Source organism: Eurosta solidaginis, chromosome X (assembly GCF_040869045.1).
Source record: "Eurosta solidaginis isolate ZX-2024a chromosome X, ASM4086904v1, whole genome shotgun sequence".
In the NCBI taxonomy this organism is placed as follows: Eukaryota; Metazoa; Arthropoda; class Insecta; order Diptera; family Tephritidae; genus Eurosta; species Eurosta solidaginis.
In genome coordinates, this window is record NC_090324.1 from 203,905,666 (window position 1) to 203,928,450 (window position 22,785).

The 22,785-nt window shown below is 40.3% G+C and overlaps 2 pseudogenes; one reads left to right on the forward strand and one right to left on the reverse strand.

The window, feature by feature from the left end:
• Positions 1–6,990: 6,990 nt before the first annotated feature.
• On the reverse strand, positions 6,991–7,735 carry LOC137235381 (protein pinocchio-like; annotated as a pseudogene).
• A 78-nt stretch (positions 7,736–7,813) lies between these two features.
• LOC137235382 (exocyst complex component 6-like) lies at positions 7,814–9,544 on the forward strand (annotated as a pseudogene).
• Positions 9,545–22,785: the final 13,241 nt, after the last annotated feature.

The window sequence follows — 22,785 nt, forward strand, 5'->3', positions numbered from 1 at the left end:
GGGAGGATATGGATAAATTCCTGTCTAATCGGTTTCAGACACTTGAAACAGTGTCTGGTTTTACAGGGCATGCCACTTCGAAAGTGCAAAAACCAAACGCGTAGCGACAATCAACGGAACCCCCTACGAAAAGACTTGGTGCTTTTCAAACGAAAGTATCCAAGCAAACAATAAAATCAATTTATAAAATGTGTAAATCCCCTGAACACAGATTACGCAACTGTTCACGCTTCTGCGAGTTAACCCCAGTAGAAAGGATTAAATTTATAAAATCCACAAGTGGCTGCCTGAATTGCTTATCCCCAGGACACACCGTGACGAAGTGCACCAGTTCCTACAACTGTTCCAAGTGCCATTCTCGTCACCACACGCTCCTGCATGCGAATACATCTCAGCACACGGCTGTACGCAATCCTTTCAAAGGTGCGGACAACTTCGGCACAGGCGCGACAATCTGCGAACCAGAATGTAAAATCCTGTCATGCCAATTCCAGCACAGCCGTGCTATTAGGAACTGCTCGCGTACACATTCGCCATAATGGTACCGACTTCTCCGCACGGGCATTAATTGATTCAGGGTCTGAATGTTCCTTTATAACTGAAAGACTGAAACGCAGAATCAATTTGCCAGCAAGAAAAATGCATGCCCAAGTTTCAGGCATCACAAATTCGGTGTCAGCTCAGGTGAAAGAGGCATCCAAAATTGAATTACGTTCACCAGTGGATGCCTGCTTCAGCCTGACTACACCCGTTCTAGTCCTAGCCAAACTCACTGGGAATCTTCCATCCTGCCATATCAACGCCATGACTATGCAGGCATTCCCAGACTTGGTTTTGGCAGACAAAAGGTACTACATCAACGAAGACGTAGACCTCATACTTGGAGGAGACATATATCCCCAAATTATACTGAGTGGTCTGAAAAAGAATGTACTAAATACACTCTTGGCCCAAGAGACAGTGTTCGGTTGGATACTAACCGGTCGCATCGAAGCACCGAGTCCAACGAAGAGCATCATGTCATTCTACAACGAGGTTGCGTTGGACAACCAATTAAAAGCTTTCTGGGAGGTAGAAAATGTTCCCAAAAACAAAATGCTTAATGAAGAAGAAAGGTATTGTGAACAATTATTTAAGGACACAACAAAACGTGATGAAAGTGGAAGATATACAGTTTCGCTACCATTCAGGCAGGATTACCCTGAGAAGATTGCATTAGGACCGTCCCTAAAGCGCGCATGTTCACAATTCTTCAGAAATGAGGGGCGATTACTGAAAAACCAAGAGTTAGGGAAAGAGTATGTTCGGGTGTTGTCAGAATACGAAACACTTGGACATATGAGAAAAATCAAAAATAATGTACCATCCGACGATTCGGATAATTATTTCCTGCCCCACCACGCCGTTGTAAAGGCAGAAAGTACCACTACCAAGGTGCGCGTCGTCTTCAACGCGTCAAGTCCAACAGCAAATGGCATTAGTCTAAACGACGTACTCCACCCAGGTCCAGTACTCCAAGCAGACTTGCCTATTTTAATTTTACGTTGGCGACTGTATCGCTTCGTCTTTAATAGCGACATCGAAAAGATGTATAGGCAAATTTGGGTGAACGAAAATCACACCAAATTTCAACGGATTGTCCATCGAACATCCCCCAACGAACCCATCAGTCTTTACGAACTAAAGACTGTCACCTTTGGTGTAAACTGCGCCCCCTACCTCGCGATACGGTCACTTCTACAATTGGCTGATGATGTAGAAAATACCCACCCAATAGCATCGGGTATATTACGCGAAAGTATGTATGTCGACGACGTTTTATCTGGAGGGCATACAATAGCGTCAACTATGAAAGCAAGGAACGAGATTCGCGAAGCATTACACTCAGCTGGCTTTCCATTGCGCAAGTGGAATCCAATTGTGAGGAAATCCTTCAGGACATCCCCAAAACGGATTTGCTCAGCGAGGACTTCCTAGCGTTTGAAGAGGCTAGCTCGGTGAAGGCACTCGGAATACGATGGAACGCGCATTCAGACATGTTTTACTTCACCGCAGGAGTTTTAGAGAATGGCGAGAACATCACCAAACGCGCAATCCTATCCGCTATAGCCAAACTTTTCGACCCTTTAGGCTGGCTTGCACCAGTGGTCATAGTGGCAAAAATACTAATGCAGCATATCTGGTTAGAAGGCACGGGGTGGAACGAATCTGTCTCCCCAACTACCTTAGAACGGTGGGAAAATTTCACCCAACACTATAACGAAATAGATAATATTAGGATACCGCGATGGGTAAATTTTACGCCCGAGGACGACATCGAAATACATGGCTTTTGCGATGCATCGGAAAAGGCATATGCAGCAGCTATATACATGCGTGTAAAAAGGGACGATAAAATTTTCACCAATCTCTTGCTAGCCAAAACCCGAGTAGCCCCAGTGAAAACCATCTCGCTACCACGTTTAGAACTATGCGGCGCCGTGCTGCTTGCAGAAATCATGGAATCAATATTCCGAAACATTCATCTGGGACCAGCAAAAGTTCACCTCTGGACGGATTCAACCATCGTACTCGCATGGATAAGAAAGCCGCCCTGTTCTTGGTCAACCTTCGTCGCACACCGAATCACTAAGATCATCGATATGGTCGGTAGCAAGGACTGGCTTCACGTGGACTCGGAATCTAATCCAGCGGATCTAGGAAGCAGAGGACTACTTGCATCAGAGTTTGTCAACAATTCGTTGTGGTGGCAGGGACCTTCTTGGCTGCAAGAAGACAACTCCTACTGGCCTGCACAAGAGCCCGACTATAAAACGTCCGTTGAGGAGAAGAGGGCACAAACATATGCAACGACAAGGGTAGATCATGTAGATATTCTCGACCGATTCTCAAATTTGCCCAGGGCTTTAAAGGTTCTATCCTATGTTAGGAGGTTTTATAAAAGAACTCACCCAAGAACAAAAGCCTCGTTCCACGAAAAAGCGTGTATAGTCTCAGCCGATGAGATTAAGGCAACGACTCAAGCATTAATACGTGTCTGCCAGAAACAGCTTTACGGGACAGAATATTTAAAATTGAAAAATAGGGAACCTATCGATCGAAAGAGTGAAATACTGTCACTCAACCCATATATCGACAAAGATGATATTATTAGAACAGGGGGGCGTCTAGGGGCGTCAAAAGACATGTCATACAACGAGCGTCATCCGATCATCTTGCCTTACAATTGTAGGCTGTCTCGCCTTACAGTTATGATGGCTCATCATGACTCCCTTCATGGCGAGAACCAGCTCATGCTCCGTCTCATCCGAACCAAATACTGGATACCGAATGTCAAGACTATGATCAGAGCTGTCATCTACAATTGCAAAACCTGCATTATTCATCGAAAGCAGGCGCAGTCCCAACTTATGGGTACCCTTCCCTGCGAACGGACTACTTTTACCCGCGCGTTCACCAATACCGGGGTAGACTTTGCGGGGCCTTTCGACATCAAAAGCTACCGCGGTAGAGGATGTCGACTGTCCAAAGGCTACGTATGCCTTTTTGTCTGCTTCTCCACTAAGGCCATTCACTTAGAGGCCACTAGTGACCTCAGCACCCCATGCTTCCTTGCAGCCTTTTCGCGTTTTATCGCGAGAAGAGGATGTCCAAAAAACATCTACTCCGACAATGGCACGAACTTTGTCGGAGCTTCCAGATCTCTACGATCGGAATTCAAAGCCTTCCTGGCAGAAAGCCGAGACAAAACCGTCTCCAAGTATAGCCATCAAGCATTAACTTGGCATTTTATTCCCGCCGGCGCTCCACATATGGGCGGCCTGTGGGAAGCGGGAGTGAAGAGCTTCAAAAGCCACTTCAAAAAGGTCGCTTCTCTCCATAAATATACCCTGGAGGAGTTCCAAACCCTTTTGTGCCGGATCGAGGCATTCCTAAATTCACGGCCTCTCAGCCCGGCGTCCAATGACTCAACGGACCTGGAGCCACTAACCCCAGGACATTTCCTAACCGGCAGCCACCTGCTGGCTCCACCAGAACCAGACGCCAGTGAGAGCACTGCCTCGATGATCGATCGATGGCAGAAACTCAAAGCCCTCCATCACACTTTCTGCAAACGATGGAAGGTGGAATACCTTTCCGAACTTCAAAAACGAGTGAAGTGGAAACAGTCAAAACAAAATATACACGTGGGAGATCTAGTTGTCATCAAAGAGGACAACTTATCTCCCAACGAATGGAGGTTAGGCAGAGTCGTCAACGTACACCCCGGCGAAGATAACCGAGTACGTGTAGTCGACCTCATAACCGAGAAGGGTCAAGTCAGACGACCTTTGGTCAAACTGATCCTTCTTCCCACGGAGATAGATTGTGCGAGGACCAAAAGCTTCGCTTAACAATCCCCCCCGTTCCTCCACATCCCTCCGTTCAAAAAAAAAAAAAAAAAAAAATAAAATATCCCACTCACTCGTTATTCCATAACGAGTATACCAGATAAGCCTTTACGCAGACCCTCGGTCTGCCACAAAATTCTATTTTTTCATTTTCAAAAAAACCATCCCACTCACTCGTTATTCCATAACGAGTATACCAGAGAAGCCTTTACGCAGACCCTCGGTCTGCCACAGAAAACAAAGGCACTCGGCCCATAATCTTTTTAAATTTTTAAAATTTCAAAACCCAGCGCTCGTTCACCGAAACAAGGCCAATCAACCACCCTAATGCAGATCTCCATCTGTCACCAAACACTTATTGTTAATTTTCAAAATCAAACCCCAATTCACTCGCTCACCCCGAGCGAGGACAACAGAAAAGCCTACCGCAGAAGGGCGAACCGATCTGCCACAGAACACAGCTGCACTCGTTGCCGCGCAACGAGGCACATCGCAAGCCTACCGCTGATGAGAAAACTCATCTGCCCCAGATATTAGCAGAGTTAAATTCCTTGTAGGGTTAGAAATTCTAATTAAGTCAATCCATACATACATATGCCCACTTAAATCTGTTGGCTTACGCCGCCTGGTCACGCTTAAAATGCGTCGTGAACACAAAGATAATCTTTACATATCATCGCCACACAACATAATTGAGGACCGTCAAATTGGTGTAAATTGCGCAACTGCCTTGGACAGTAAAAACGCACAGAAAAATAGTAAAACCCATAAATCCATAAAAGTAGGTGTTTAAAAAACAGCCGAGCATGTTTATGCTGTTAAAATATGCGAAAGAAGAGATACAATCAGACAAATTCTAAATAGTCTCGCGGATTTTTTTATTCCCGCGGAAAAATTCCTCCAATTCTTTTCTCCTAGAGAGAAGAATAATTGGGGAATAGGAATTTTGAATTTTCGACGTCAGCTGTTTTGTGAATTGAAATTTCCTTGCGCATTTCTTATTTCGTTTAAAAAATTGAAAAGTTTAATTATTTTTGCAAATTTGTTTGAAACTAAGAAATAAAATTTAAACAATGCACAGTATTGCATTTCATGCGTTATTCACTGAAATGAGTAATGAATTTGTGCCACAGCAACATCAACAGAGGAGCATAAGAAGAAGGCAGCGGGATAACACAAATCCGCTGGGGTTGCATGCTTTCGTTCAGCAAAGCAATTTTCTGGGGCCAAGTCGAGTTGAGTTCGCCTTTCGCCATATGCCGAAATCTATTTAAGCCTTCTTAAAAATCCCTGCGGAATTTCTGGCTGGCTGCATCAAATACACCAAGAGCTCTTACGTTGCTTATGATATACTTTTCTACTTAAAATAGAGAATATTGTGGTAGAATGTACATACATATTTTAGCACAAATTTGTACAAATAAGTGTTCTTTCTTAAAAGATCCAATTTCCTTTAACTATTTTGATGCATTCCCTTTAATTTAACAAGAAAAAAAAAACTATGAAATGGCAACGAAATCTCCCTCTCCCTCACATTCATAATATCTACTTTTCTCCCATAACCGGTCTCCGCCTTTTCGAACATCGTTCAGAATAGGAGGAAAGAGAGAAGTGAAAAAAACTCACGAGGAATTTTTATTTAGAATACGAGGAATGGGAGAAAGGAAAAAACTCGCACGGAATTTTTGTTCAGAATTGGGCTGAATATGAAATGTAAAACCACTTACCAAATACATATCCCAAATCCAATGCAACCGCCAAATCCACCGGAGTGCGACTTGCTCCATGGAGTGAATGCCCTACAATCACAGCAGCGCCACATTGGACAACGAAAGCATAGGGTGCATGATAGTCTAACAGTTAGGAACACCACTAAAATCAAAGGGTTTTAGATAGGTTAAACAATAGTAGCTAATTAATTTTCCATGCTCACCATAATGAGATCAACCGTAGCCCGTTTTGCCATGTGTGCCAAAAGATATGCTTTCATCCCAAAAACCAACGTACTCTATACTTAGCACGCAGCGCCACCAAATCGGGAAGGGGACATAATTCACCATCAGCAGTTCCCTTCCCCCCAAATCTGTGTAAGACACGCCCATCAGCAGCAAAGGCCTGCACATTGTCATTGCGTCGATCTGTCACAAATATATGTCCCGATTTATTTAGGCATCCACCATCGACCCACGGTGTGGTGTTTATGATAGAGGCTTTGCAGCAAAACTTCCCTTTTTATACAAATGTTTCTACTCACATATGTAAGTATATTGCAAGGTAATTACAAATCCAATATTGTCTAAATTATATCTATTGAATTGTATTTGTATACAAAGGCCTTAAACGTAGACAATATATAATCACAAAATTAGCTACATACGCCCAGTTTATATGTATTTACATATATTATATGTATAAGTATGGAGTATCTATGTAAAATGGCTAGATAGAAATGATATAGATAGATTCAAGATGGTCGGGATGCGTTGTATGCTGTTTAGAAATTCCAATTTAGTTACTTAAATGTTGAGCTTGAGGGACTTTTTGAGACGTTGCTGCACCCCTTTTTAATCACACATTTTTATGTTGAATAACAAATTAATCACGTATGAGCACTAGTCGAAAGTAGTTCCAAACGCAGACATAATTCTTGAGCTAAACGTAAATGCGTAGCAGCATTAGCACACGTTGATGGAGCAACAGGGCAAGCGGCATTAACAGCAGATTCCTGAGGATTCAAATGTGTCATTGCCTCTTAATAACTAGGACACACACCATGCCAACGAGCTTTGCCACAGGCATGCCACATGGTGGAATCACGCTTCCACGGTACGACACACTGTCCATCACAAAGCGGACATGGGCGCTCTAAACTACAGCCACCACATTCACTGCAATCGAGGGAAACATGACCATCAGTCCATGAAACGCCGCAGATGAAGCAGGAGCCCATATGCTGACGCAATTCCTCAATTGTGAGTACATTGTCCCCGAAAATTTCCAAAGGACTACCCACTAAATCCGATAAGGACGAAGATATACTGATATTGCTGCGTCCCAAAGGACTGCAGATATCAGAGAATTGTGGACCATGTACGCTGGCTAAAGATATTTCTGTTGGAACTTTTACATTTAATGCACTTTAAACTGACATTTGGAGCTGAACCATTTACTAAGCCCGATGGTGGAGCAACAATGTTAGCTGAAGACACCGTCATTCCATTGGTATTAAGAACATTTTCCACATTTGGAGAAATACCACAAAAATCGGGATCATCAACATCGAAAAGAACATTATCCTCCCACTCGGTGACTACACTTACATTTGAAATAGGACGGGTTTTCATCTTCCAAAATGCTTCTTTATCCCTTCTGTTGCGAACTTCGCAGTAATTGTTATCCACTAATGTAGAATTCTTTGTAACTTTATTTTTATTCGATATGTACAAATTATTTCAAATTTTGATGATTTAGGTTCAACGCAACTGAAGCGTGCAAAATTACCTCCAAACTTCACTCAACAAAATCAATGCGAATTCTCTAAGCAACTACACGAAGAGGTACATGCACTCGATCATTCACTGCAACAAATAAGTACATCGGTATTGCAGCATGGACAAGATTTAGTACGCGCGCGTCAAAGTGAATCAAATTTGGCCAGCGCTATTGATGCTCTACACGCCTGCCTGCCCGCGCTCGAATGTTATATTAAATTTATCCCGCAAGCAACCAATAAACAGTACTACCAATCTTTGCGCACTTTGGAGACGCTAGAGACACAACATTTGATTGGATTACATAATTATCGTTTTGCCACACAACTTCGACAGGCAATTCCCGTTATAAATGAGAATATAAGACGATCCGCTGAAACAGACTTTCGTGAATGTCTTGAGAATATAAGAAAATTTTCACCGAAAATGGGTGAGGTGGCTATAACACATACGAAAAAGTTGCAAAAACGTGATATTAATGCTATTATTGAAGAACATAAACTTCAAGGAAAGCTAAATAATAGCGAATAGGAGAACAATTTAAGTGCCCAAGATTTGATCGATTTCTCGCCAATATATCGTTGCTTACATATTTACATGGTACTGGGACAGCGTGAATACTTTAAAAAGGATTATCGGCAACAACGACGTGATCAATCGAAGTTGGTGTTACAACCACCACCAGGGAGCCATAACAACTTGGAGGCATATAAAACGTACATTTGTGCAATTGGTGGCTTCTGTATTGTTGAGGATCATGTAAAGAATGCAGCTGGCGATGTCGTAACATCTTCATATTTGGAGGATTTGTGATCTACGTCTTTGACGAAATGTGTCAATGAGATTAGTATGGCATCATCATCTTGTACTGATCCAAACATATTGTTACGCATAATAAAAAAAAAAAAAAAACTTAATTATGTTGTCCATTAATACTTTCAAATGTTATGGCTACACAGTCAATATGCTTTTCGAATGTTTGCATAATATGCGCGATCATTATAATGAAGTGTTACTTCAGCGTTGGTGCATGTTTTTCGTGAAATTTTGGATAAAGAACAATTCCAACCGATGATGGTTGAAACTCCAGAGGATTACGAGTCAATCATTGAACATTTTCCTTTCCATTCAGAACAATTGGAAAATGCACCATTCCCCAAAAAGTTTCCCTTCTCTCGCATGGTACCCGAAGTCTATAATCAATCAAAAGAATTTATGTACGCCTGCATGAAATTTGCCGAAGAGCTAACGCTCTCCCCAAATGAAGTTGCAGCTATGGTGCGTAAAGCTGCAAATTTGTTGCTAACACGCAGGTTTGGCGGTTGTCTATCGATGGTATTTCGTAATCCAAGCGTCGCCCTAACACAACTTATACAAGTTATAATTGATACGCAATACTTGGAAAAGGCAAGCCCATTTTTAGATGAGTTCGTTTGTCATATGACGAATACAGTTAGTAATATATCACAAACACCTTCAGCACTGCTCCATGCAGCAAGTCAAGAAACTGAGAAACAAGTTGGTGTAAGCATTTGTTCGAAAATTGATGAATTCTTCGATTTGGCAGCCTACGATTGGTTTTATCGAACCACCAGACCAATACGCTCCATGCCCATTCTCCACCTGAAAAATAAAATAAAAGTAATTACTAATGAAAAATAAAAAAAAAAAAATTTATTTATTTTTATAATAATAAATAGAAGCAAATATTAGAATTTTACTTACCTTATTCTGCATCCAAAAATCCGCAAACGATTGTACTACGGCCACGCGCCGTAGTAAAAAGAATGAAGCAACGGAAAAAAATCTTTCGATTAGTCCCGTTTGTTTCAATTCTGAGGAATTTACATTCTATACACAGGCGTGTATGACTGTGCGAAATTTTTTTTGTCTTTGCTGCCGGTAAATATCTACCAGTACGCGGACTTTTTAAGAGAAAAATGTTGGTAGACAAAGAAATGAAAATAGTAGTAGTTGGTAGATTTTTTACCAAGAAAACAATATCTACAGTTCTTATTTGTCCCAAACAATTAATAATTTATTGTAAAACAAATAACGCTCATTTCAGAAGATGACACTTTAAAACTCGTAAACAAGACAAAATTACATGTACATTTGTATATACCTATGTACATTGCTTATGCCTATACGACACTCACTTTTTTCCTGTATCGTGAGTGTGAAATACCGACAAACATGTACCAAAACGTCTAATCACAACAACAATATTCCAAGGTACCAAAAGTACTGCCACAAAATAACCGATCTCGGAAGGTAATCGTTTACGTAGAACCCTTTATTTTCGTACAAATTATTAAAAAAAAACGGAAAAAATAGCGCAGAAAATATTCGCGTACTCAGTTACTATATTTCTCTACTCAAAAATTTATTTCCTGTTTTAAGTTCTTCAGAAAATTTTCAAAATTGACTGATTTGGTGAGTATCGCCTCCTAATGTTAGTTGGGTGGGCTCGGCAATTCAACTCTTTAAAATTATCGCAGTATACGTTTACAGTGCGAAAATACTGAAATATTGGTAGATTTTGGGCCTCGGTGGTAGTAGTAGTAGAAAATGAAAATGGGCCAGAAAAGCTAGTAAACCTACCAATGCGGTAAAGTCCGTGCACTGACGGTCGATATACTTATACCAACGTATGTACATATACATGCCGAGTTTAAATGTGCATTATATTAGGGATGCATAAAAAGATGCAAACGGGTACCCAAAAATCCGAGTCTGATGAACCGGTAACGGAGCCAAATACCCTTAGGGAACAGTGCCTTTTGATAAAGGCCATCAATAAAACATGACTACAAGCGTACTTGGGGAAAAGTTGAAGAAATAAGTGACGGGCAATACAAAAAAAAAAAAAAAATGATTCATTCTACAAATTTTTCTCTTCGTCCAAAACGAGGATTTTTTATTTTTTCTTTACATCGCATACAATTTGCTGTCCAAACATTTTTTTTTGTGTGGCTGGCAGGGAAGTTGTTGATTTTTAGCATCAACAACACAAATAACAGCGACTCAAAAGAACCCACGCTATACACTTTCTACCCGGTTCGGTACCAGAATGTGCGAACCGAAAAATCGTAAATGCTCATTTTTCTGCAGCACTAGTGTGCCCGTGGCCAACTAAAACGCTAGCGGGTGACACAACATAAACGAAATAAGGCACTAAAGACCCAGGCACATAACGTGCGTTGAAAGAGGCCATGCACATGATGTGCGCCAAATACGAATATTTTATACTGCTACAGATGGTTGCCCCCTACGCACGCGCTACTAAAATTTCCCAAATCTCAACAATACAATTAGGGACCACTCGCCCCTGCACTTTGACAATGACCCGACCCATTGAAACCTATTTCACTCCTTTCAGGAAAATGGGTCGTTTTGCCGCTTTAAAACGAAATGCTGCCACGAACGCAGCGCGTTATTCGTCGGAATGCCGAGTGTGTCTTGAGCGACACCCTATCCGCTTGTGCCCAGCCTTTAGGGCGAAAAGGCCAGAAGAGCGCCTCTACGTAACCATTCGCGAAAGCTACTGCGGAAATTGTCTGGCGCCTGATCACCGCTCTAACGCATGCCCAAGCCAAGGGCGATGCAAACGGTGCGGCGAGAAGCACCACACGATGCTGCACATCGCCTCGATCGACGAAGAGGAGCAGCTATTACAAGAAGCCCGCTCCAAGCCATGGAGCGTCCAAGTGGAAGAGGAGCTAGATTCACCCCGAGAGCGGATAGACGACTCAATCTCGCTATATGCGTCGGACGCTGGAACGGAGACTGGACCTCTTCGTCCACCCCGAAACCGAGATGCCAGCCAAACCGGAGCGGAGACGCGGTCTCTTCGCCCGACCATAACGCCTACAGCCAAATCATTTCGACCACTTCTGCAGCACGAGAGGAAGCGGCTCCAACAAGGGACAGCGACAGCCCAGCGCCATACATATAACGGCCGAGCGGAGACCCGGTCTCTTCGCCGGCAACCCAGGAACCCCCAACGGAGACGACATTCGCGCGACCGCAGAGCGGAGACCCGGCCTCTTCGCCTGCACCAACGACATCAGCCACAAGATCGCAGCCACGGAGGCAACACGCTGCAGCTCACCACCGTGTCCACCTTCCGGTCAGGGCTCGTAGCCCAGCATCCAGCGGCCACCGCCACCATGATACCAACGGTAGCGATCACACCCACCGCGGTCGTGAAGATAGAAGCTGGCTGGCGGCTACACCTCGTCCGGACCTTAATTGACGGATGATCCCCCACCACCGTGATAGCATATGAGTTCACCCAGGAGCTCCAACTCCCTGCCAGCAACATTGGCGGGCAAGCAGGATGCCTACTACGCATACGAGGAAGACACGGCCAAAATAAACGAATTGCAACCCATGCGGCGGTCGTGTCCAATTTTCGGCGAATGGCCTCCACGACCAGCGTCGACAGCGCCATCGCATCCCCGTACGCACATCTCCGTCTGGAGGATCCACAGTTTTATTCATCCGCCCCGATCCGCCTCGTACTAGGGACAGACGTATATGCCGAAATAATGCTACCAGGGATTCTGCCCACCACGTTTGGCCCTTTGCTGGCTCAGAGTACCATCTTCGGTTGGGTGCTCTCGGGCACAACCAAGGTCTAACATGAAAATGTTCGGTAACGACCGAAATCCATGAATTTTTACACTTTTTTATTTTTATTGAATTTCTGCTGTACACAGTCGCAAGAGGTGTGCATTGTGAGTTCGTACAAGTGAAAAATCTTTCTATCCCTCCATTGCCATACCTACGTGTCAAATCATCGCTGACAGGGAGAACGGCTGTCGCGAAGGGTCAGAGAATGGAAGAAAGGTTTCTTTTTCTTGTGTTCGCCGTTATTAAATTGAAGTGCCATGAATTGCACATTTGTTTCAAATCAGCTTTTCCTTTAAATTTGTATACAGAAAATCAGACTACATATTAATACTCACTCGCTGTTCACTATTGTGAACGGTTTATCGAAAATTCGCCACTTGTATGAATTCACAATGGAGGTGTGCGTTTTAAAAGCTTCTATCATTACAATAAGTTATTTTTTATTGAATTTTCTTCATACAAAATTCACAAGCATAGAATTTCCAATGAATTTGTAAAAACGGCAAGAAATATGAACACGCATATCTTCTTACTTCTTTCCGCAATCCCTAGCTCTAGGCAAACCTGGCTCACGCCTTACACCATAACGGGGAAATTGGTGAATGACCGAGGCAGCAGCAACCAAGCTCCCACACTGCGCAAACCATTTTGCGTGCCGCCAAGCCGGCGGACTGGCCGGCATTATGTTAAGTTAGATATAATTAATTATAAGTTTTTTATTTTTTTCTCTTCTTCACGGTCGGTGATCCTTGGCGGACGGTGATGTTGCGTACCGCAAGGGGGGCGGCATGTTTAGGCCCAATGCCTAACTTTTATCTGATTGACGGCGCCCCTCCCTAACGTTTTAATAATATTTCCAGCCACCCACACTCACGCCGCATTTGTGTGCATGCATGCACATGCATGCGTTTCATACGCATGCACGTGTGTGTGGGGGTTGTCAGCACCCATGCACGTATATGTGGGGGTTGTTGTGTGTGTGGCTTTTTTCCCCTCCTTAATACCAGAGGACTTTTTCGCGGCTTAGCGGTTGTCCTCAACGGGATAACCGGCCTCTTTTTCGATCGACCGCCAACCAGTTCACATCGCCCAGGACCACCATCGTCAAGTTATACGCAAAGGTAATATTGTATCCTCTTTATATTTCCTTACACTCTAATTAAATATTATTTTATAACGAGGGAATCCTCTTTGTGTTCTTATTTATTTCTTTGAGTGACCCATCCATTCCGAGATCGACCCGTGTGCGCCTACCCTCTGCCGGTTTTAGACGCACCCAGGCCGAACAACGATTTAAAACGAAAAATATCTAACGAGTACGTACGCTGCCAAGACTTATTAAAAGATTAATGAGTTACAGTGTATATAACAATGTAGGCTAAAACAATAAATTAAAATCGGGCTACACCGCCGCGAAAACCGTTTCAGTAAATGGAAAATCTACGCAAAAACCGACAAGCGTGAAAGAAGTGAGCTCTGCAAACAACGTAAAGTGTTTTAATTGTACCAAAATGCGGCATTTTGCTATTAATTGCCCAGAGCCGCAAAAGAAAGATAGGTGCTCAAAGTGTCAACGAACCACTCATAAAAGCGAAGAGTGTCCTAACGTGAAGCAAAACAATGTAAATACAATACAAAATACGGATGCGCCGAAAATTGATGTTAATATTTCCGACGGTATAACTAAGACAATAAACGTGAACGGTAAAACGCGCACGCTCGTGCGTAAAACGTTTTCTGAAAAATCGGTAATTTTAAAAACATTATGTTTGTATTACGTGGTTTCGGGGGTGGCGAATAGTTGTCAACACGTATCATTAACGTATTATTAACGCTTGATAATCACAATTTGCCCACAGATATGGTTGTTGTTAGCGACGAGCTGATTTGCGAAAACGTACTCCTAGGTAAAGATGTACTATGCGGCTCAGATACGCGGCTAATAATTGTAAATGAAAAGTGTCGCGTCTAACAAATCTGAAACTTATGCTCGCCCCAAGGTTTAAACGAAACAGAAATCAGGCAATTTGAAAATATTATGAACGAATACCGTGAACTTTTCGCGAATAATATTGCTGATATTGCCAAGTGTAATTTTGGAAAAATTAAAATCGAGTTAACATCGAATATACCAATTCAACTTAAACCGTATCGTATTCCGTTTGCTAAAAGGGCAATCGTATCGCGTATCGTAACCGAGTTAATCGAAAATGACATTATTCGACCCAGTGAGTCCGCGCACTCGTCTCTTGTGGTCCTAGTTGAAAAGAAAAACAAAGAAAACCGTCTTTGTATAGACTATCTTTGTGTTAACAAAATAACAGCAAAACAATCTTTTCCCATGCCGAACATGGAAGAGCAGTTCGCAAAACTCACCTGTAGTAATTTTTTCACTACGCTTGACCTACGTATGGGGTACCACCAAATCGAGATAGAAGAAACTTCAAAGCAATTTACCTAGTTCGTGACCTCGGATAGTCACTTTGAATTTAATCGTATGCCTTTCGGTTTGGTTAATTCGCCTGCACCGTTTCAAAGAATAATGAACAAAATCGCGTCAAAAATGAACCACGGTGAAGTGCTAATATACTTGGAAGATTATGATTAAGTGTTTAGGCCAACAGCCCAAACTCTAAAACATATTGGGTCGCCCTCGCATTCGCTTTATATTTTTTAATAGAGCCAGTCGAACCGTTTATGTTAACTATGCAAATAAACAACGCAGGAATAAATAAACAGTTCGACTGGCAAGCGGGCTTAACAAATTCTGTTATTGGCTTCTTGGATTTTTTAACATCATCGTGTTCGGACGTATCCCACCAGCGATTCCAAAATCAACTAAAAGGTAACCTGCAAATATATATATATAAATTTTTGTGTTTAATCTTTATGTTCAATAAAGACTATTTTTGATTGTTAATACTAATACCAACTTTTCTTCTTTTCTGCACTATATCTTGACCGGCACCATCCCTGAGCTGTGGCCCGGCCAAGACACTAATTAAAACAATTAAAGAAGGACTATTTCGCCTCGAACGTTTTTTCAAACTTCTTAAATAAGTCGGCCTAACTCTACGTGCCGACAAATGTAAATTTCTCGCAACCAAAATCGAACATCTCGGACACATCGTCAACGAAGAAGGTATTGCTCCTGGCGAACAAAAGGTAACCGCCATCAGGAATTTTCCGACACCAACAAACGCAACCGAGGTAAGAAGATTTTTAGGCCTGACAGGGTTCTTTAGAAAATTTGTTAGAGACTACTCTTTGATTTCCATGCCCGTGACAAAATTATTAACAAAAGAGGGCCAAACAAATTTCATGTGGGGTTCAGAACAGCAAAGTTCGTTTGAAACCCTGATAAGCGTCCTTACCAACGACCCAGTTCTCGTGCTATATGACATCAACGCCCAGCACGAGGTGCACACTGATGCCAGCAGTTATGGTTTGGCGGGTGTCCTCCTGCAATCTGTTGACGGCAGTGAATGGCGACCCGTCTGTTACTGTTTATTGTATGCTTATCCATGATAAAATGTATGAATATATTCGATGACATGTTGCAAGTAGATAGCTTACTTTATGAGATGCCATGTGAAAAGTAGATTACACATTTCTTATCGCACACAAAAAGTACTTTATTGTTCTATTCTTCTACTATAAAAGCTCAGCTCAGATCCACTTTAAATTATTCAAAATTCAAAACGCAAACATATAATATGATTAACATTTAAATTCAAAAGTTGTAATTTTCAGTTCATACATTACGAGGGATAATGATTTTGCGCGATGGCGCCGAATTTTAGAGGACGATCAGCAGCATCAAGAGCTGCTTGGAGAAATTGTTGAAGGGCTAGTACATTACCTGCGCCTGCAGCCGGATTTTATTAATTTTTACAACATATCAATGGATGCAACAAACATTGATTTAAGTGACACTGAGGAGGGGAATTTTTCTACTTCAGTGTCACTTTGCGAAAAAGATATGGACCATAAATATCAGTGGGCGAAATTCGATTTATGGACGGTGACATAACACTCTCTTTATTTATTTGAAAAAGGTTTATTTGAGAAAAGTAATTATTTACAGGTGGAACTTATTTACAATATTTATAAGGAAGTTGATTATAAATTTTTGTGTAAGTTTTTATAATTTTGTAGGCTTCCTCATCCAAACCCTCTAGGTGTGAGCAATTGCAAGTGTCTGGGCTATTAGAATTCGACCAAAAGCAGTTTTTATAGTGTTCACCGAAATTATTTTTTATTTTTGTGTTATATTAGGCTTTTCTTGACCATAATGTTGCTTTTAGTGCAAGTAAAACTCCACTATTACGTCCCAACGTTTCGCTAATCACCTTAGCTTCCTCAGGGGCGAAACTGCATTTATTTAAATATTTTTTCAATTTACCAACGTAATTTGACATGAAATTATAAAAATAGTTGTTAAAAATTTCAACAAAAATTAAAACCAAAGAAAAAACAATAAACGAAAATGGACTTACATACATATACATCTATGTTAAATTTTCACGTAATGTGTTTGTAGAAGTATTCGGTTAATCTAGGTATGTACTTAACACTGTAATACTGTTTGGGTTGATCAGTTGTGGCTCTTGTTTTATTGTTATTGATATTATTTTCAACATTTGACATTTTCTCTCGAATTAGGCTGTCTATAAGTGTTTTTGGAAAGTTATTGATTGTAAGAATTTGTTTAATTTTTCTTATGTTTGCTTCCCAAAAGTTTTGATGGCTAATAGTTAAGACTTTGTTGATACGATTTTTTGCGGTATATATTTTGTATTTTCACTAACGAATTTTAGCATAACCTTTTAAGATACACGGGTTCATAGATACATGCATTAGGTGTTGTTATCAAACGCAAAGTACGGGTAAAACTGAGGGTAGCCTCCATTTTGACTCAGTTAAACCCATTCCATTCTACCGTATACATTTGGATCACATGGGTCCATTTCCACGCAGCAAACGGGGAAATTGTTATGTCCTCGCCATATCCGATGCTCTTAGTAAGTTTCTCGCAGTTAAAACCGTGCGCAATACCAAAACCATTCATGTTATAAAAGTGCTTAATTAAATCTCATCGTATTTTGGGTTACCATCGCAGATAGTCACCGATAGAGGTACGTTTTTCACATCGATCATTCGAAGAATATTGTATTAACAACAACATAAAACATACAAAAACATCAGTACGAACGCCGCGCGCAAATGGCCAAGTAGTATTTTATCACATCTACGCACAACAACCGACAATCCTAAAGATTGGGATTTTATTCTGAGAGATCTCCAATGGGCTAGGTTTCGCCGAAAAACGTAGCCAAGCAGTTATTAACTTTGAAAATGAGCTCGAAAAATGGAAAAAAAAAAAAACGATTTGACAAACGACATCAGCAACCTAAGATTTACGCTAAGGAAGATTTAGTAGTCATTGAAAATGAGCCAGCTTCTACGGGCGAGTCGCGAAAGCTCGAGCCAAAATTTCGTGGACCGTACATTATCCGCAAAGTTTGTGGTAACGATTGGTATTTACTAGAAGATATACCAGGTTATCAAGTAAGCAACAAAAAGTTTAGTTCTGTTTATGCCTCCGACAAGATCAAGCCATGGTGTAGCAACAGTGCCGAACTAGAGTCCAACGACGAAATCGAGACGATTTAGGTCAGGAAAGGCCGAGCTGTCACACCTGTTTGTCACATCACTTACAAATTCCAACGTTGGAAATACTACCAATGAATGCAACACGGTTACATTTGAACAACTGCCGTATACCAAAATTCCAACGACAGTCAGTCTGTGAGAAAACACGAGCGAGCAACGCGATCGGAAAATAACCAAATACCATTCGTCTCAATTAACAATCATTTCCTGTATTTTTAACTTGATCAATTTCTTTTATAATTAAAGCAAGCTGTTTAACTTAAACTTTATTTTATTTATTTTAAACGGTCATCCCATACGGATGCAGGTAAGAGTAAAACCTACAATCGTGACAAATGCGAGGGTAGTTTCAAGCCGGAGCGCACTACTGTTGTGAAACGTGGGAACGATACTGATTATGCGAAGCCAATCCGTCAAGCGCAAGCTCTGCGAAGTAGTTCATTGGCCAAAGAACAGAGTGTGAGGGAACGGCCCAGGGTAATGAGTAGTAGGATGAAACACATGTACGGCAAGAACTATAATTCGGAAGGTTTCTTGGAGGGAGATTTGGTACTGCTATACAACCCTGACTGGCGGAAAGGTGTTCCATCCAAATTTTGGTGCAGTTGGGAAGGCCCGTGCAGAGCTGTGAAGAGGATCAGTGATGTCATCTACCGCATACAAATCATTGGGAAACCACGAAATATAAGGGCGGTTCATTTGGAGATGCTAGCAGCGTTTAAATCGAGAGGTTTGTCTGATCGGGACGATCTGACTTAGGTGGAGGGCAGTGTAACGAATATTAGCAGAGTTAAGGGATACTATCATCTCTAAGCCGATGCTAAGCAGTAACTTGTATGCACATCAATAATTCAATCATTACGTCTGCACATATGTACGTACACGCGGCGGAGAAGCAACGCACAACCACATGCATAAATCTGAGATGCTCCCGAAAGTATGCAATGGTTGTGCAAGTGTCGCTCACACATACAAGCGCATGGGGTTTGAGAGAAGCTATAAAATCATGCCTCTGTAGTTACAGCTGAGTAATTTTATAGCTGATAACTAACTAGTAAGTTCTGGAAATAGAAAAGCCTAGAAATATGCAACGAGGAAATCAGACAGTATAAAAGGCAGCAACAGTAGAGGCACGACAATCAGTTTGATTTAAGACGCTATCTGGCGAGCAATAGTAGTGTTATTCTGAAGTACTTTAATAAAGGCCATTTTGCATTATTGAATAGTGGAGTTATTTATTCAACAGTTTAGTGATTCGAACATTAGCATAAGGTTGTAAATAAGGGGAATCGCACTCAAAAATCATTACAATATATTAATAATTAGATTCATTTCGATTCATGCCTTCTAGCTTAGATAGTTTAGCTAAGAATTTAAGTAATAATAATTTAGAAATAACAAAGGCTTGTTTCCCCAACGATCATCACTTTAATTTAATGAAACGTAAAGTTATTTTTCCATATGACTACTTAGATTCAGAAGAACGTCTCAACGAAACACAATTACCTGATCGTTCACATTTATTTAATAAGTTATTAAATGAATCGTGTAGTATCTATGATTATCAGCATGCACAAAATGTTTGGACAACATTTAATTGTTCCAATTTATCAGATTATTTATTATTATATCTAAAAGTAGATGTGCCATTTGACATTTGTGAAAATTTTACAAAATTATGTAAAGGAATTTATCGATTAGACCCTTGTCAATATTATACATCTCAAGGATTATCTTGGGACGCAATGCCCAAAATAACTAGAATAGAATTGGAATTGTTTACTGATGAAAACATGCATAATTTTATAATGTGGGGACTTAGGGGTGGGATTCAATATTGCAAACGGCGTTCAGTTGCTAACAATAAATATTTAAGTGATTACGATGCGACCAAGGCTTCAAATTATATAATTTATTTATATGTTAATAATTTATATAGTTATGCTATGTCACAATATCTCCCTCATAATAATTTTGAATGGATTTAAAACGTAGAGGAGTTTGACGTTTTTAGCATGCCAGAAGATTCTTTAGTCGGATACATATTAGAAGTAAATTTAGATTATCCCATAACTACTCACAATATTCATAATGATTTACCGTTTTGTTTTGAAAATAAAAAAGTTGGCTCAATGAAAAACTCAAAGTTGATTGCTAATTTGAGAAACAAAGTAAAATATAATGAATTTTCCGGTCAATTTATTTATAGTAGTAAATTTTGGTTAGGCTTTTTAACCAATGTATATTAGATGCAAAATTAAAACTTTATTTCATCTTTCTACCCGACGTTTCGCTAGTCTCTCTATCTTCTTCAGGGGACATCTGTTTATTTAAGAAAAACAACAAAAAACATTAAAACATGTGGTAAAAACCGAAATGAAAACTAATATTACATCACATTTTTATATGCACATGAATACATGATAAATATCGCAAATCACATATAAACACGTAACACCCTAATAAAATTTTATCACACTTACATATTTATATTGTTTTAAATATTAAATTATTCTAAAAAATATTACTTGTACCATTCTTTAGTGGTATCATTGTCATACTAAACTAATAAATTTGACTATACGCATAAAATATAGGCTGCGGCGATGTCATCGGTATCTTCCTTTTTATACTCAGTTGAGCAGAGCTCACAGAGTATATTAAGTTTGATTGGATAACGGTTGGTTGTACATATATAAAGGAATCGAGATAGATATAGACTTCCATATATCAAAATAATCATGATCGAAAAAAAATTTGATTGAGCCATGTCCGTCCGTCCGTCCGTCCGTTAACACGATAACTTGAGTAAATTTTGAGGTATCTTGATGAAATTTGGTATGTAGGTTCCTGAGCACTCATCTCAGATCGCTATTTAAAATGAACGATATCGGACTATAACCACGCCCACTTTTTCGATAACGAAAATTTCGAAAAATCGAAAAAGTGCGATAATTCATTACCTAAGACCGATAAAGCTATGAAACTTGGTAGGTGCGTTGACCTTATGATGCAAAATATAAAATTAGTAAAATGTTGAACAATGGGCGTGACACCGCCCACTTTTAAAAGAAGGTAATTTAAAAATTTTCCAAGCTGTAATTTGGCAGTCGTTGAAGATGTCATGATGAAATTTGGCAGAAACGTTACTCCTATTACTATATGTATGCTTAATAAAAATTAGAAAAATCGGAGAAGGACCACGCCCACTTTTAAAAAAAAATTATTTAAAGTAAAATTTTAACAAAAAATTTAATATCTTTACAGTATATAAGTAAATTATGTCAACATTCAACTCCAGTAATTATATGGTGCAACAAAATACATAAATAAAAGAAAATTTCAAAATGGGCGTGGCTCCGCCCTTTTTCATTTAATTTGTCTAGGATACTTTTAACGCCATAAGTCGAACAAAAATTAACCAATCCTTTTGAAATTTGGTAGGGGCATAGATTTTATGACGTTAACTGTTCTCTGTGAAAATGGGCGAAATCGGTTGATGCCACGCCCAGTTTTTATACACAGTCTTCCGTCTGTCCTTCCGCATGGCCGTTAACACGATAACTTGAGAAAAATCGACATATCTTTAATGAACTAAGTTCACGTGCTTACTTCAACTCACTTTATCTTGGTATGAAAAATTAACGAAATCCGACTATGACCACGCCCACTTTTTCGATATCGAAAATTACGAAAAATGAAAAATGCCATAATTCTATACCAAATACGAAAAAAGGATGAAATATGGTAAGGTAATTGGATTGTTTTATTGACGCGAAATATAACTTTAGAAAAAACTTTATAAAATGGTTGTGACACCTACCATATTAAGTAGAAGAAAATGAAAAAGTTCTGCAGGGCGAAATAAAAAACCCTTAAAATCTTGGCAGGTATTACATATATAAATAAATTAGCGGTATCCAACAGATGATGTTCTGGGTCACCCTGGTCCACATTTTGGTCGTTATCTGGAAAACGCCTTCACACCACTCCCTTTTAAAACTCTCATTAATACCTTTAATTTGATACCCATATCGTACAAACTCATTCTAGAGTCACCCCTGGTCCACCTTTATGGCGATATCTCGAAAAGGCGTCCACCTATAGAAATAAGCCCCACGCCCTTTTAAAATACTCATTAACACCTTTCATTTGATACCCATATCGTACAAGCATATTCTAAGGTCACCCCTGGTCCACCTTTATGGCGATATCTCGAAAAGGCGAACACCTATAGAACGAAGGCCCACTCCCTTTTAAAAATACTCATTAACACCTTTCATTTGATACCCATATCGTACAAACAAAGTCTAGAGTAACCCCTGGTCCACCTTTATTGCGATACCTTTTAAAATACTCATTAACTCCTTTCGTTTGATACCCATATTGTACAAACAAATTCTAGGGTTACCCCTGGTCCACCTTTATGGCGATATCTCGAAACGGCGTCCACCTATGGAACTAAGGATTACTCCCTTTTAAAATACTCATTAACACCTTTCTTTTGATACCCATATTGTACAAACAAATTCTATGGTCACCCCTGGTCCACCTTTATGGCGATATCTCGAAAATGCGACCACCTATAC